The sequence below is a fragment of the Lathamus discolor genome, chromosome 5 (genome assembly GCF_037157495.1).
Source record: "Lathamus discolor isolate bLatDis1 chromosome 5, bLatDis1.hap1, whole genome shotgun sequence".
Lineage (NCBI taxonomy): Eukaryota > Metazoa > Chordata > Aves > Psittaciformes > Psittacidae > Lathamus > Lathamus discolor.
In genome coordinates, this window is record NC_088888.1 from 105,222,042 (window position 1) to 105,238,156 (window position 16,115).

The window sequence follows — 16,115 nt, forward strand, 5'->3', positions numbered from 1 at the left end:
TTTAAAGATATTTTCTTATTTTTTACAAGCCCGACATTTATTCTATTTTTCAGTTTGGTATAGGAACTGAGATTGCTTTCAACCTGTTTTTCTATACTGGAGCTATGGCTGCATGTCCTAAAATTGATGTTATTTCTTTGTTCTGGTTTATTGTGATTTTTTTGTATTACTGTCAACTGAGAGCTCTCTGCTGAGACCACAACACTGTGTTGCTGGATGCTATATGAGCACTCAAAGTAAGGCAACCATCATCCTGAAAATCTTCTAATCTAAATCACCCATGCAAACAAAACATGAGAAAAAAGCAATCTGATCCTTGCTTTATTGCTCAGGTGCTGAGACATATTGGAGATTAACTACACATTGCATATTGGAGTGGTAGGAAGATTAATACCTCCCAGGTTGTGTATCTACACCTTTAGAGTTTCCAATCAGTCTCAGTGTGCTTGGGGACCCTCCTGCTGTGACTGTCCTCCGAACCACATAGCCAGAATTTATCCAGGGCACACAACTGTAGGCTGTGGGTACAGAGAATACTGAAGTGAATTAGTGCAGAAGCACGCTTCGTGACACAGCTTATTGTATCAGAGGGTTTTAATTGTTCATCCCTCATCTGCATGCAGTCGCTGTTACTGGCCTGAGCCATTCAGCCTCCTTCAGGTATGAGTTGTGGCCCATTGGTTTTATATGAAGATGATTTCTCTGCTTGCTTCTTCTGTTTCAATAGTCTGAAACATGGCAGTGAGGAAGAAAGAGAATTCTCTGTGATAAGCATCTGCGTCGTCACATATTATGTATTTTATTTGCATTGGAGGTTAAAACATATTTACTACTACTTTGTCACATTCACATGTTACATGTTACACGTGCTGTAGCACATTAAGGTTATATAATGATCTCTTAAATTCTCAGAAAGCATCATTATTTTTCTGTCTGTCCTTCCTAGACCCTTTGACCATTCCAAGAAAGGATGTTTATAGGCTGACAGTTTCCTCTTTCAAAGTATATTTCCAAAGGAAATCTGGGTTACCACTGAAAGCAAATGCACTCCAAAGAGTTGCTGGGAAGTTAAGAAAAAAACTTCTTTTCTCGATATTGATGGAACATTTCTCTACCACTTAGAAACCATAAGCATTCACATTGCCCATCTCTTAGATAAGGTCAGGTGCAGCTGTCAACCCTATAACTACCCCAACTTCTTTCAATGCAAGGAAAGGGCAGTGCTGGTTTGATTAGGCCAGATAAGATGCTGAAGAATAAAGCTCCTATGACTGAGAAAGCTATTAACCCTCTGGGAGCAGAGACGGTAGCAGCAGCTATTTTACTTGCTATACAGGAGACCAGGCAGTATATAGTTACCTTGGCTTGCAGTGAAGAAGTCCCTAACAGAGTTTTTGATGAACTATCTCAGGAGCGGGTAGCAATCCAGCTGTGGCATCCTGGAGCTCAGTGAGACTAATTTACTCTTGTTCTCCACAGATTAAAACAAACCCAGTCAGGCTAGTTCTGTGTTTTGAGAATTTCTAATTTATTATGTAGCCTTTACTATAGGCATACCTCAAGTTACATGATTTCATTTGCTTGTGATATCCACCAGGCACATGAAATCCACCTGTGCTTATCAAATCAGTGCATTTACTGCCTTTGTGTGTGAGAGAGGAATCATACAAAGATGTCTTTGTTTTATCTTAGGCAGAATGTCTGGATTGCTGGTTTTCTTGCTTTCTTCATGATTATCCTGCTTTGAGAGTAAATATTTCAGTAATGCCCACAGCAATTCCTGTAGGTTACCTAACATTCGAGGTTGAGAGTTTGAACTCATGTTGCGTTTGTATGGAAGAACTAAATATTTCTGCATGGACCTTACAGCTTTGGTAGTATCTGGGTTTCCTGCTTTTTAATCCCTTTGGGTACACGAGTTTTAAGATTTTCTGAGCAGGAGCAAAAGGAGGTAATTGATCATGTTATATGCATGCTGCCTTTTGCCTTGTTATGAGTACTTACACAGTACTGGTAAGAGCAGAAATGAGGTTGAAACATCTAGTGTTTTTGGAAGGGAAGAGTTTTATTCCTGACTTACAAATTAGTAACAGTGCTTTTGTTTCCTTGAGGCTTTAATATTCTCACATTCCTATGAGGACACTGTAACTTATTTAATGGGGTTAGGATTTAACTTGCAGGCCAGGCAGTTCTGGTGACTGTGTAGACAGTAAATTTGTAATGATGGCTGGAGGCACAGCAGGAGTATATCTTCTGGAACTTCGAGGCTCAGAGCAGCTTTCTTGAGAAAGGCTTTCACAGGCATTCTCAGACAGGCATGCTGGTCTATAAGCTGGTTCTGGGATATCCATATGTACTGAAAAGGGTGGAAGATGGGGTGAGACTGGATGTGGTACCTCTTTTGCCCATTCTTGCTCTGGGAACCTGGTCCTAGAGGCGGAGAGGCACTTCTGCTGTTGCATATAGTAATTGGGTGTCTACCAGGCAAATTGTGCAAATGAGACCAATATTTGTATCTAGAAGAGAGTATAATTTCATACTGCTGTTGCGAAGACCTGCACTTCTATATTCTTAGCAGTTTGGCCCTCTGGGATTTTATCCTTAGGAATAGTATTCTACCCCTTACTAATGTTAATGGGCTTTTATTGTTTTATCTGTGGAACTGGACTCTCTGTTCCAGCTTGTTTTGAACCTCAGGTTCCTGTGAAATGCACACAGGGGCTGGTGCTCTTGAGATTATTGCTCCAGGATAACTTGCTTCTGACATTTGGAACAGAATAGAAAAGCATCTGATTCAGCTCTTAAAAAGAATCTAGAAGTTCACTTTAATCACAGATATTGCTGATCCAGTGATACCATGGATGTCTCATTGACTTCCAGAGGAGCACAGCAGAAGGTTGCTCCATTAAATTAGGCACAAAAAAAGGCAAAAAAAAAAAACCCAAAACTTTTCCCCTGCCTGTTTCAGAACTACAGAGCAGCCAGCTGCATTTCTCCTTGTCAGCAAGCTCTGCACGCAAGCTTTTCCTGGGCTGGCGGTGTCAGTCCTATGGAGACCTTCAACCATTCAGCCCCTGAACAGTCTCTGTGTAATATTTCTTGTGCTTGCCTCCAAACGCACGGCAGAAACATAAACAAATGAAGCAATATGCTAAAAAAAGAGACTTTCTGGAGATTTTTCAGTGCTTGGTGAGTGTGATCACACATAGGTTTGATGTGTTGGCTCCCAGAAACGGGAGACCCTGCTGCTCCCCAGCTCTGCTTTCATCTCCGGCTCGGGGAGAGCCTCTGCCTAGGACCTTGCTGGTTTCAAAGCCAGCCTTAAAGCCAGGTGGCTTGCTGTGCTGACTCAGAAGCCCCCTCCCACAACTGGCAGAAAAGCTGAAAAAGGAGCTGGTTTTGTCATGATGTCTCATCTCTGAAATACATACAGTTTAAGGGAGACCAGAGAGGGGCAGAGAGGAGGCTTTGGGCATCAAGGTCTGGATTTTAAAAGTCATTTTGGTACAGTTAGATGTCATTTGGAGGTCTTGGAAGCCTTAGGGCACATTCTTTCCAAGTCTTGCAGGAGGGATTATTTTTTTTGCACAGTATTAGGTATCTCTGTCTGACCCAATGCCTAGACCCTGTTAGTGATGACAGCTGAGAAATTCGTGCTTTTAGAGAAAGACTTGTCTGATAGTAAAATAAATGACATGAGAAACAGATCTGCAAAATAAATGACATGAGGAACAGATCGTATGAATCATGCAGTAATGATGCCCACTTCGCTCTACTGACCATGAAAATAGCTTTCATGGCCATATGATGTTTAGAGATGTCTAATGTAGGTTTCTAAAGTTACGTATCCAACATTATGTAGTGAAATAACTGCAGAAATCAGGCTCTTGTTGAGCTGAGACTCCCCTTGGATTTTCTGTGATGCTAGTGGGGAGCTACTGAGAAACAGAATGGGCAAACAGACCAGCCTGAATGAGTAAATAAAGATATGTCATTACCAAAAGACAGTTCTCTGCTTCTATAGCTCCTACCTATAGATGCTCTCAAATACACTTTCTGGCAAGTGAGTCCCAACAAGTCTCATCTGCAGCTGATGTTTTCTGGGGCTCCCATCTCAGCTGGGATACTGAGAGGTGCAGCAACTGCATTTCCATAACATCCAGAACAGGGGATTTTCCCGAGTCCTCCTAAGAGCACTCTGGATGGTTTCTGATAAGGTCTCATAGATGTTTTTAAAGATGTAGCTGAACTTCAGAGAGAGGGAATTAAAATCAGACCCCCTGAGCTCTCTTTGCCATAGTTTTCTACATGAAAAATGGGAAGAGTTTCACTGTTGACGGCCTTTAACATTTTGCTCATGCAGATCATAAATTCTTAAGAATGGGTATTATCTCTTGCTACTTGTCTATACAATAAGGGCTTAATCTCAGCAGGAGCCTGTGGGGTTTTGAGTAACTCAAATAATGTAGTATGTGATTTACTTACTTATAAGGAAGCAGTTTATCTGATTTGGTTCTAGAATTTAAAAAGACCATGTACTCTATACTCTGCCCACCATGATAATGACAATAAATATTCCCAAATGAACCATATAAAATAGTTAGATTTATGCGAGTGTCTGATGCTTTTCGGACTTAGTTCTCCCAGATGTTCTGACAATAATTCAACCCCAATCTTTCGCCCCCCCTTGCCAAACCTTAACAAACCTCACTGTGTTGGAACTGCAAACAATTTCGTAGATATGCAGCTCTAAAATATATTCAGACAATATGCTTTTTATTAAAAAAAAAGAAAAAAAAAAAAGAAGCTATAAAGTCAGAGTTTCAGTATTGCTAGCTTGTAGCCAAAGAACAAGTATCTTTTAAAGTGGTAGAATATACAATGTTAATTTGAAAGGCATGGGGTGCCTGCATATGGTGCTCAGGATATGCAAAAGGTTCAAAACAACAAACAAAACAAAAAGTTAATAGGTTTAAAGGGACACATATACCAATGCAGATAGAAAAGACTATTTTAAAACAAAGTAGTAATTTCTTAAAATGGGATTAAAACTCTGTGCCTTAATACAGTGACAGAAAGAGCATTTTACAAGCAGCCAGGAGGCAGCCTTAGTCACCAAGTGGTGAGTTAGTGGAGGCTCAGTCTCACCAGTGATGCTACATTCAGTTACCAGTAGAAGCTGGTTGTAGCTCTCCCTTGCTCCTCCCACTGTCTCAGGTTTGATCTGCAGATTGGTAGCGTCACCTTGTCCCCTGGGAGATCCTTCTCACCTCTTCTGTCTGGGACTCTGGGAACTGCTGCCAATGGGGATGATGGGGAGCAGCCTTGGTCTGGCGCTGAAGCCTGGCTTAAAGCCTTGCCTGGACTGGTGGCATCTATGAAGCCTCACAGGATTTACTGCCAGAGCTGTGCTTTTTGCTGGATGGTGTCTGATTCGGTGGGCATCTGGGAGACTTCAAACTGGGATTTACACTTCTGTGCCTGCTGGAAGGTACAAATGTGCCATAAACCAATTGCAAATGAATACTGGAAGCCTTGCTTAACCTTGAGTACATGTTTTGCTTTCATTGCTCCCCTCCTTGAGGAAAGGGCTGTGTTGGGAAACAAATATTGCAGATATACCTGCTATAGGGTGAAGAATGGTTCTATCACTCAGACAGCGTGTGAGGTGCTCAGTCCTGAGACGATGGATGCAATTCCGGGTACAATTTCAGTGGCATGACTCTAAGTGCACACAAAAATATCAAAGTTTGAATGCAGACAGGGTTGGGCATGTTTTTCGAGGTTGCAAGTTTGTGCCATTGGCACTTCTTTCAGTCCTATTTCTCTTGCAGCCTTTGCAGACTTACTTTTTTGCTAATAACACAGTCATACATCTCCTTTGCTAAGAGTTAGTCTGATGCCATTGGACTTGCTCAAGTTACAGCCTCTCAGTTGAAGCCCTGCAAAATTTATCTTGGATATAAGCAAAATATATCAGTTTACCACAGCAACAGCAAAGGCTGGATCTTACAGAGCTGAAAGGAACACTTAGAAAGTAGCTGGACTCATGAGAGACTTGGTGGCTGAAGTATATTTGCAAATATATATATGTGTGTGGCGAATTGGGTGGATGAGCAGGAGATGATGTGTAAATAGCTACTATGTCGTCTTAGCCATAAACCTCACCCTCTCATCTTCGTAAATGCACAGCACACAGAAGGACCTGCTTAATTTTCTCATTTGATTACCTGTCTCTGCTTAATAGAGCTATGGAATTCCACAAACAAAAGCAAATACATTAAAAAACTAATTAGCTGGAACTATTGTGCTTGAAAAAAGTAGGTTGCCATATGCACATGGCATCAAATATCCACTTTGGTTTCCATTATGGTGATGGCTTTGTATTAGCAGTAGTTGCAGATTGGCAGACAAATAAGAAAGGATTGCAAATGCAGCTTTAATTGAGGAAATAGTTAATCTGGAAATTAGGATTCTGTCTCTGTGCAATTTTCAGTCACATATGGTAAGTTTCCAGCTCTTGAAGCACATTTTGCAGATTTTCTGCTGTGTATAATTTAATATGGTTCTCTAAGCACTTGCCTTACAGGCTTGTCCTCCCCACAATGACTGACAAATTCTGAGTAAAAGTGGGAAAGAAAAAACCCTCTGTGTCTAAAATGGGCTGAATTACCATCTGAATCAGAAAGAGTTGCTCCTCAGTAGCCCCACAAGATGCAAATGGGTTGGCTAACTCTGCTTATACCAGTTTTATCATGCTGGTTTGAACCACTGAAGAAGTTAAATCCAGGACATATTCTCAGGGGGTGTAAATTGATATAATCCCAGTGACTTCAGTAAAACCATTCAGACTTAACACTAACTGCCCTACAGATATTTTAAGGTTAGAAAAGTTGATTATATTAGTCCAGAAGGGACAACGCAGGCCGTAGACTTTCATCCTGGAATTCCTCTGTTGAATCCAGTAGGTTGTGGATGAAATAGAGCATAGCTTTTAGGAAGACATGCAAGACTGGAAGATTAACCAGTATAAAAGGTTATAAATCCAAGATCTGCCATGGTTTCTGTGAGCTGATATCCCAGAATTGAACCTAACTTAAGGACTCTATCTCAGAGACAGCTCATCAACTTTCCCTTTTAACTGTTTCTAATTGCCTCAACTATAAAAAAAGTAGTGTGTGTTTGCAGTTTGAAATTCCCAAGGGTTGTGATCCTTCTACTGGATTTGATTAGCCCTTCATCGTGATATTAGAAAGCTCTTCTGTATCCAATATTTTCTCACAGCACAGGGTATTTTAGTTCCTGATAAAGATGCTCTCTTTTTCCTTCGTTAATACGACACAGTGAGCTCCTAAAGTCACATAGTACTTCTCCCTGCTTGAGGCAGCAAGAATCAGCCCATTTACGATAGAGGATATGAACTTGGAGGGTTGTTTTGAAATTCTGGACTTGACTGTGGGCAGCCGTTGACTCCCCAGTGTTGCCACTGCAGTGTCTGAAACCCTCTGGGGTAAGGAGGAGTGGGAGCTATGAAACAAAGTCTGTCTTTTCCCTTGGGTTTCATAAAGTATTTAGCAGCAGGGTCCTGGGCTGGCTGCTGAGCATGTAGGCAGGGTAACTGCAGGACAGCCCAGATACCAGACTGTTAAGCTGTGATATGGCTGATGTTGTATGCTGCCTTCATCCCTTTGCTGCATCCCTCCTGCTGCTGCCCTGGCCAGCACCTGGTGTGGTCTGTAGCTCCAAGTTACAAACAGCTAGAAATGGTGCTACAGCAGCAAAATGTTGTAAGGAGAAACAAGTTAACCGCTGTGGAATTTACCATCTTGGTGCACACTGTTAGGAGATTTCAGTTATTGCTGTTTTATTGTCTCATAGAATAGAATCATAGAATCATAGAATAGTTAGGGTTGGAAAGGACCTTAAGATCATCTAGTTCCAACCTCCCTGCCATGGGCAGGGACACCTCCCACTAATCCATGTCACCCAAGGCTCTGTCCAACCTGGCCTTCAACACCGCCAGGGATGGAGAATTCACAATCTCCCTGTGCAACCTATTCCAGTGCCTCACCACCCTCACAGTAAAGAACTTCTTCCTTATATCCAATCTAAACTTCCCCTGTTTAAGTTTTAACCCATTACCCCTTGTCCTATCACTACAATCCCTATTGAAGAGTCCCTCCCCAGCATCCTTGTAGGCCCCCTTCAGATACTGGAAGGCTGCTATGAGGTCTAAATGACTCCTTATACTCCAAACTTCAGAAGTCCAGGATGTTGAGAGGGGACTTGAGGCTCACACTGTATCTCTGTGGAGACCTTTCTATTACAGGCTCCACTGAAAGCCAAAACTTCCTGTACTGGCTAAAACTACCACCATCAGCTCAAGAGGGTAAAACCAACCTTATCACTTTGTGGGGGCTAATGCTTAGCTAGATTCAATGTGTCACGTACTCCTTTGTGGACTTTATGTTGTGGGATGTGCCTGTCATTGAGGATCCCTTGCTGCTGTAAAGCAGCTCCAGCCTGGCAGCCAGCCTGTTTGTGCATGTGGGGAAGGGATCGATGGGGCCTCTGCCCTTGGAGCAGTTTACAGTGACCAAAGGTGAAGAGCAGTCAATGAGACACTCATAAGGTCTTTCTTTTTGACAGTGTTGTGCTGTGTTCATTATTCATAGTGGCCTGAGATGTTATCTGTCATCTGAGATTTAATGCCACCTGAGGTGGTTGTGCAATACTACATTGAGAGACTAGCATCTCCAGAGTGTAAGCAGCAATAAAGATAACCAGAACTGCAAAGATGGAGATCAGAAAGCACCTTTTAGGTGCCTCCTTCCATATGCTGACAGCAAATCTATACTGCTTCTCTTTGCTGTGTCAGCAGAAGCTGCATCTGTGTGAGAAGATGATGCTGTGTGAGTCTGTCCCTTGCTTCTAGAAACTAAGGGTGTTGAATGCTCTAGAGATGGACATCTTCAGGTAAGAAATGTGCAGAGCAGTTTGGCTATTAGGGGTGCAAGCAGACCCTCAACTTACAGAAGCTGGCACAGTCTCCATCATTGGAGCTGCACATTGATTTCAGTGGAAATATGCCAGCCTCAATTGCTCAGGATCTGGCTATGATCCTGCCCATCATCTATCTCCCAAGTGGTGCCACTTCACATTTGCTTTGTGTAGTTGTCAAAAACAGGATGAGGGTGCAAGGCAGTGGAGAGCCAAGCTATCTATTTGTTTATTTAAATGTTTGTGGGGTTTTTTGAATGGTCAAATTACAAAAAAAGAGTGGTATCTCACCAAACAAATACAACTAGCACCAATGCCAACAGACAGGGCTGAGTGACAGATCAGCTGCTGACTGGGGAGAGATTGACTTAATTGGCTGTTTTTGCTCCAATTTTGCCCCAAGCTGCCCATGCTTCCATCTGCTTTATGTGCATCATCATCAGGAGCAGCTGATGCATAACAGACCGGACACATTCACAAGTCCTAATTGCTACAGATGAAGTGTCTGCTGTTCTGAACTGCTCTCTGGGCTCTCTAGGATGTAGAAGGGACAGCTGTGGATGGAGCCTGCTCACATGGCATTGCATGTTGATGCCAAGGGAGACCCTCTGTTCTGTCTGGTTTGAGAGATGAGAACAGCAATGGTTCCTCAGATGAGGAAAGAGCTCCCTGGTTAACAAGTGATGAAGGTACGAATTCTACTTGATTTGCAGCAGAGAAGTGCATCAGGTCAGGCACTTACTTATGGAAGGAGTTTCTTTAGTTGGAGCTGCTCCACTTTGAGCCAGTGGGATATTTATTTGCTTAGTGATTGATAACTGTACCTTGTCAGTGGCTGGTCACATAAAACCCAGATCAAATCCATCCTCTAAAATCTCCCAGGTAGGACTGCCTACTTCCCATGTGAACATCCTGGCCTCAGGACTCTTGCTTTGTGCATGTTCTTTTTTGTTGTTGTGTTTATTTTTTTTTTTTTTTTTTTTTTTGTGGAAGGCTTAGATGGATCAAAAAAATAGGATTTTACCTTTCATGAACCAAATTGAATTCTCATACTTCTGGTCAGTCCTTTATCATAGCCAGGTCAAACATCCCTGTACACATAAAAGATGCAAAAAATATTAAATGCTGGAACAGAACAAAGATTATTTGAACAAATCCCCTATTGCTTAGCAGTGGCCTTGTGGTTAATGTTGCTGCCTAGCTGCTGAAAGGTGTGAGTGCCTGTCTTATCTGTGCCTTTTATTTCCAGTCACTGCATATAAAATAGATGTTTATCCATTTCTTGGAACTGTTGAAAGGTAGCAATCACGAGAGATTATAGGTTGCTACACACTTGTGGAGGTGGCAGTTGAATGGTGCTTATTTAGTCACTTTTGCACATGGATAGCCAAGTACATTTTCACAGACTCTCACAGACTGTTTTGAAGTGTCATCTGTATTGATGGCTTCATGAATGAAAGACAACTCTTTGTTTTAGTTCCATTCACTCAATTTCTGCTGGCTTGAGGAGTTTCAGCAGAAATACACTTTTCTGCTATGTACAGTCTTCCAAAATAGTGTGATTATCATAAACATCCTGTAGAGAACAGTGTGAAAATTCCTTCATTACTGTTAGCTCTTGGACCAGAACTTCAGTTTAGTGAAAAATCATTGCTTGCACATGTGTGCTTTCTAAAGCATCAGAAGACAATGGTTTTCTCTGCACCTATTCCATGAACCTGTTCTCTGGACACTACTAATATCACTTGTACCCCAGTGGCCTTCAAGTATTAGTCAGCTTCTTCATTGTTTCTCCCTGGAATCCAGTGACAGGATGAGTAGGAATGCTTCAAAGCTGCACCAGGGGTCATTTAGACCATACATTAGGAAGCATTTCTTTACCAAGAAGGCGGTCAAATATTGCAGTAGTCTTCCTAGAGAGGTGGTTGGTGCCCTAAGCTTGTCTGTGTTTAAAGCATTTGGATAATGCCCTTAAAAACATGCTTTAACTTTTGGTGAGCCCTGAACTGGTCAGGCAGTTGGACTAGATGATCACTGTAGGTCCCTTCCAATTGAAAATATTCTAGTCTAGTGTAGTCTAGCCTAGTCTATCCAAACCATATCTCTTCAGTCTGTCTTATTACTGTAGACCTTCCTCCTTGCTACCATTATCCTCACTGTTATCTTTTGAAGGCAGGTACCTGAGCATCAGTATCTCACCATGACAGATATGCTAAATTTTGCAATTTTCCTTTTTTTGGTTACATTTCTGAAAATGACTTCACATCCCACAGTACTCTAGCGAGTCTGGAGACACTGCTCTGCTTAAGATGGGATCTTCAAGGTTCCTACATGGCTCTGACATGGACCTGGTTAAGTTTTAGGGCAGAGAATAGTGATGCTTGATGTCTGGAGGCAACTCTAAAGCAATCCCTCTTGTTCTAGATAGGTTTACAGATCCTTATCTCCAGAGTGCTTTTGGAGTAACAAGCGAGTCTGATGTTTTCACTTGCACCTCCTCATCCTTTGGCCCAATGGCCTATTCTCTGATGCTCCAGTTGTGTCGGCCAAATTGATCTCTGCTTTCAAACCCCAGCTGCTCATCTGCTAGATGTTGCCATGGTATGAGTGCAATTGCTTCTACATTGTGTGTAATTGCTTTCTGTTCTATCAATGTCCAGATGAGCTAGGTTCACAGAGCTCCCTCTCTTTAAAACATTCACACTGACTGTAACAGATATGGATCCTCTCACATGGTAAGTATGGCCGGGGAATGGTAAACTTCTACTCTGGGTGCTAAAAGTGGCTGAAATAAGACTCTGGGTTGCACCTTTAGATGTCAAATTAGACCTGGAAGCAAGTGTGCACCATGATCTTAATTATCCACACCCTCAGGTTAAGGTTAGCCTTTGGAAAAGGGTGATGTGACCACTCATAGTCACCAACCCCTTGTCCAGACACTTTGTGACCTCAATTGTTCCATATCTACCTTTTTCTAACAGAATTGATAGACTTTTCTCCTGTCAGTGCAGTATTTATGATATTTTTTGGCACTAGTGCGCATTAAATGTGGGGGAACAAAATTATTGAATTATTGTTCAGATTTGTTTACTCTTGTACCTTCTGGGTCTGACAATCTGCCAGGAAGCAGGTGCATCATTTGACAAATGTTGTGTCTGCCTCTTCTGTATCTCCTTAGCTTGTAATTTGCAACGGATTGATGTATGATACCTAAAATGGAGGAAATGCAGCTTCTTGACAATTTGATCTTTCAGTTACTAGCAAAAAAAAAAAAAAAAAAAGAAAAAAAAAGAGGAAAAAGAAAAAAAATGTCCTGAACAGCAGTACTGCCTTTGACACCAACAATATCCACCCAAGGGTGTTAAGAGATCTGGCTGACGTCATGAGGCTGCTCTCCGTAATGTTTGAGAGGTTGTGGAGTTCAGGGAATGTGCCAGAGCCTGGAAGGAGGCTAATGCCACCCCCAATTTATCCCCGCATTCTTATATATATTGTTCTATTCAATAAAGTGGTAGGTTGTTTTTTGGCAACACTTAGGAAACGGCAAGAGAGGTAGGGCAGTGAGACTGTCCATTGTGTTGCCAGACCCGCAGCTGGTGTCCATCGGTAACTCAGGGCCAAGCTGTGGTATGATCCTTTCTAAATGGTGCAAATCAGCATGAACAAGTGTTGCTCTTCCTTCCCCATTGTGCAGTGTCTTCTCCCATGTCACACTAGTGCCCTTCCTCTGAGGGCCACTTCAGCCCCATGCACACCACAGGTGGGAGAGTCTTGGGGCTGGGTGGCCACAGGACGTGGAGAGCTAAGCCATTTACACTCATCTGAAATCAGCATCACAGCAGAAGCAGGTGCTGAGAAGTATCTTCCTGCAGTGGCTCATCTTACATCCTGTGGGCTATCTTGTGCTATTACCAAAACCGTTTTCAAGGGAATTTAAATTACATGCCAAATGGGGAGCACGATCAGATAGAGCGTAGAGTTTTAAAGACAGTTCCTTTGCCTGTTACAAGCTACCTCTGTGCTGTTTCATCAGCAAAATATAGAGTTAAAGCAAGCTGAAGGCCTTGGTTTCCTGGGTATGAGAAGAATTACAGAGCAAGTTAGTACTACTGGATGTAGTTAGTTGGCAGCTGGAACACTCCTTGTCCACAATGAATGTGGGAAGATGAGAAGAAATGGCACACAGCTGCCTGATATGGTAAAAAAGAAAACCTACAAACCAGTTATCAGAAAATGGGACCACATTTTTTTTGCTATTAGTAAATGAAGACCCACTCTCTGGCCTGGAGGCCAACAGGAATAGTCTGGTAATTGTGTAGCTCCCTAACATCAAGGAAAACAAATTCAATGTGGAGCTTCTCCTTTGCTGATAAAATTCAGTTTGTTTCCTGCTGTTGAGCTGGAAAAAATGCTTCCATTTCCCCTGCCCAGATATCAAACCCAGGAAATAGCTGAAACTCTGCAAGGGCATTTTTTAATTTGCAATGCATAAAGAAAGAAATGCAGTGGGGTGTTTTTTTTTTTTTTTTTTTTGTCAGTTAACCTGTTTTAAGACTCTCTGGCAAATTCCTTTTTATCTGTCAATTTCTCATAGTCGTATGAGGTTTATTTTAAATACAGCTGTGTATGACAAGTTGGTTTTATTGACATCAACAACAGAATTGGAGAGGCAAACACATAACTTTTTTGTTTTAGCTGCTTGCACCTGGATTAATCAGTTAATATTTACAGTGGACAACTAACTCCTATGGGAGCTGACTTCACAAGACTTTAAATTTGGAAACACAGCCACAATCATTTTATTTGTTTGCCTCCAGCAGCACCATTTTTATTTTTCTTGTAGCAGAGAAAAGATAAAATAATGATAAAAAGAGGCTAAAAAGAATGCTAAACATTGTCATATCTATACACTGCAGTGAAAATATGGAGGAAACATCTCCCTGAGGATTTGCTCAGCACTTCAGCCATTGGAATTGTCTCATATCTCTGCATCTGCTCTCTGCACACGTTTAAGGTTGCATGGTTCATATTTGTAGAATTGCTCCATTGCTCTGCAGACATGAAAAATGAAGCTCCACATCCTTGTAACATCCACAGCTCGTGTTCCTTTGTGTCATTTTTGCTGAAAAGTGAATTACCAAGTAAACAGTGGTAAAACTGATGAACAGTGGGTGGAAAATGCATACACCTCTGTGAAGAAGGGTGGGTTAATCAGCTTAGGTAATTTAGCTGGCAGAGACAGCAATACCAGCACTGAACGTACGCTAGACTGGAGAACGTGCAAAAAGAAAGGAAACTGAGCTGGAAGCTGGGTCTTCACTTGTATGTTCCTTTTCTCAGACTAAGGCAATATCAGACTTTTAAATCAGGGAAATACTTATCTTTTCCATTTAAAGTTTCTGCAGAAACAACAATTACTAAAAGGTGCTCTATTAGAATAAAAAAATAAATAGTTAAACTTATAAGTCTGGCAGTTTTTCCATTGCAAAATAAACTGATAGTTGGAACTGTGGAGTTCATTCAATGGAAATAATTCTAATATCATGGTCTCAACTCTTCTTACGCAGAAGAAAAAGAAATCTCTATCATACTGTACATTTTATAAGGACAACCAGTTCTCAGTAATTTTACTTTAAAGAAAACAGTGCATTTTTACAGACGAATGCAATATTTTTGTGAACAAGCAGCTTACAGTGGAGTTGCTGAACACATTTTCAGGCAGCTGTTGCAGGGAAAATCCTAATGGAATAATTTTACAAAGAATAATTCTGGACTAAGCTGTCAAGTCCCTGTGCCGAGGTCTAAAAGGAACTGAGAAACTAAGACCAGGGTCAGTCTTGTGTATCACTACTGATTTCCACCTACATTAAATGAAATTCATAACACAGATGAAAAAATTATTATGTATGACATCTGTTCCTCTACATGCTTCTGCTGTTGTTAATCAGGTGTGACTGTACTAAGGTTATCAGAGTTATATTTCATGAACTATGTTTGAGAAAAGATTTAGAGTCTAGATTTTGTTTGACACTACCTCTGTAACAGCTGCAGATACTTGTCTTGAAAATCTCTGCAAAGTTTGGTTGTGCTACATTGCTCACTGCATCCTCCAGCATGCTTTGAAAGATGACTTGGAAATAGTGAATTAGGACATCAATCCCACCCAAATAAAACACATAGATGAGGAGAAATCTTCCTTCAGTAAGCCTAAGAATTTCATCTTTATAGTGTAAAGTAAGCTGGGAAGATGTTCTTCCAAGGTACTGTGACACAGTGTGATGATTATTAGCTCAATTCAGTGACACAATTACTACAGGCCATTTAACACAAATGTATCCCCTGTTGCTATCTGTTAATGCTAGTAGCTTTGGTAATGTCAGTGCGTACAGCTGAGAGCACTGCACGTCATGGAAGAAATATGATTATATATTTCTAGCACAGCTCAGGCATACATTTAGAATGCAAAACCTGTGACAACATCTTACCACCTGAATGTTCAGAAAAAGGCTACTTTGCAAACAGCTGCAGGCTACTGAAAATAGATGTTGGGCCAAAATACAGGTTTTTTTTCCCCTCATAATTGTTAGCCATTAGTCACATGGACAATCATCGTGTCTGCTCGGATTGGGTTCATCTCACCTGTTTAATTAATCTAAAAATTCGTTGTCGAAGTCTGAGCTAATCAGCTTGGACTCTCTGCAGAGCCAGTAAAGAGAAATATGTATCTCCAGAGGATGATTTGTTTCATTCTAAAATAGATGTCTGGATTGGCACAGAGGAACTACACCTTTGCTTGCAAGTAACTAAGTGAATCTGCTCTTCTATTCCTAAATATAAAAATAATTTTATTAGTCTGTACTCTGGTCAAGTAAGTTCATAATTTCTCTTAAAGCCTGCCTAGTATCTAAAGCGACCTTGGGGTGGCTGGGAACCCACGGAAATTCAATTCCTGCAGGAAGAACAATCAGAATTGAAGGCACTGGTCCATCCTGGTATCACTCAGCATCCCTCACTCAAATCTCTGGGCCTCACAAGGGGTATGTGGGGTGTTGCTCCACTAAGCTGCAGAGAGATTTGGGTACCTATTCTAATTTAGGACAGATGTCTTTCAGTGT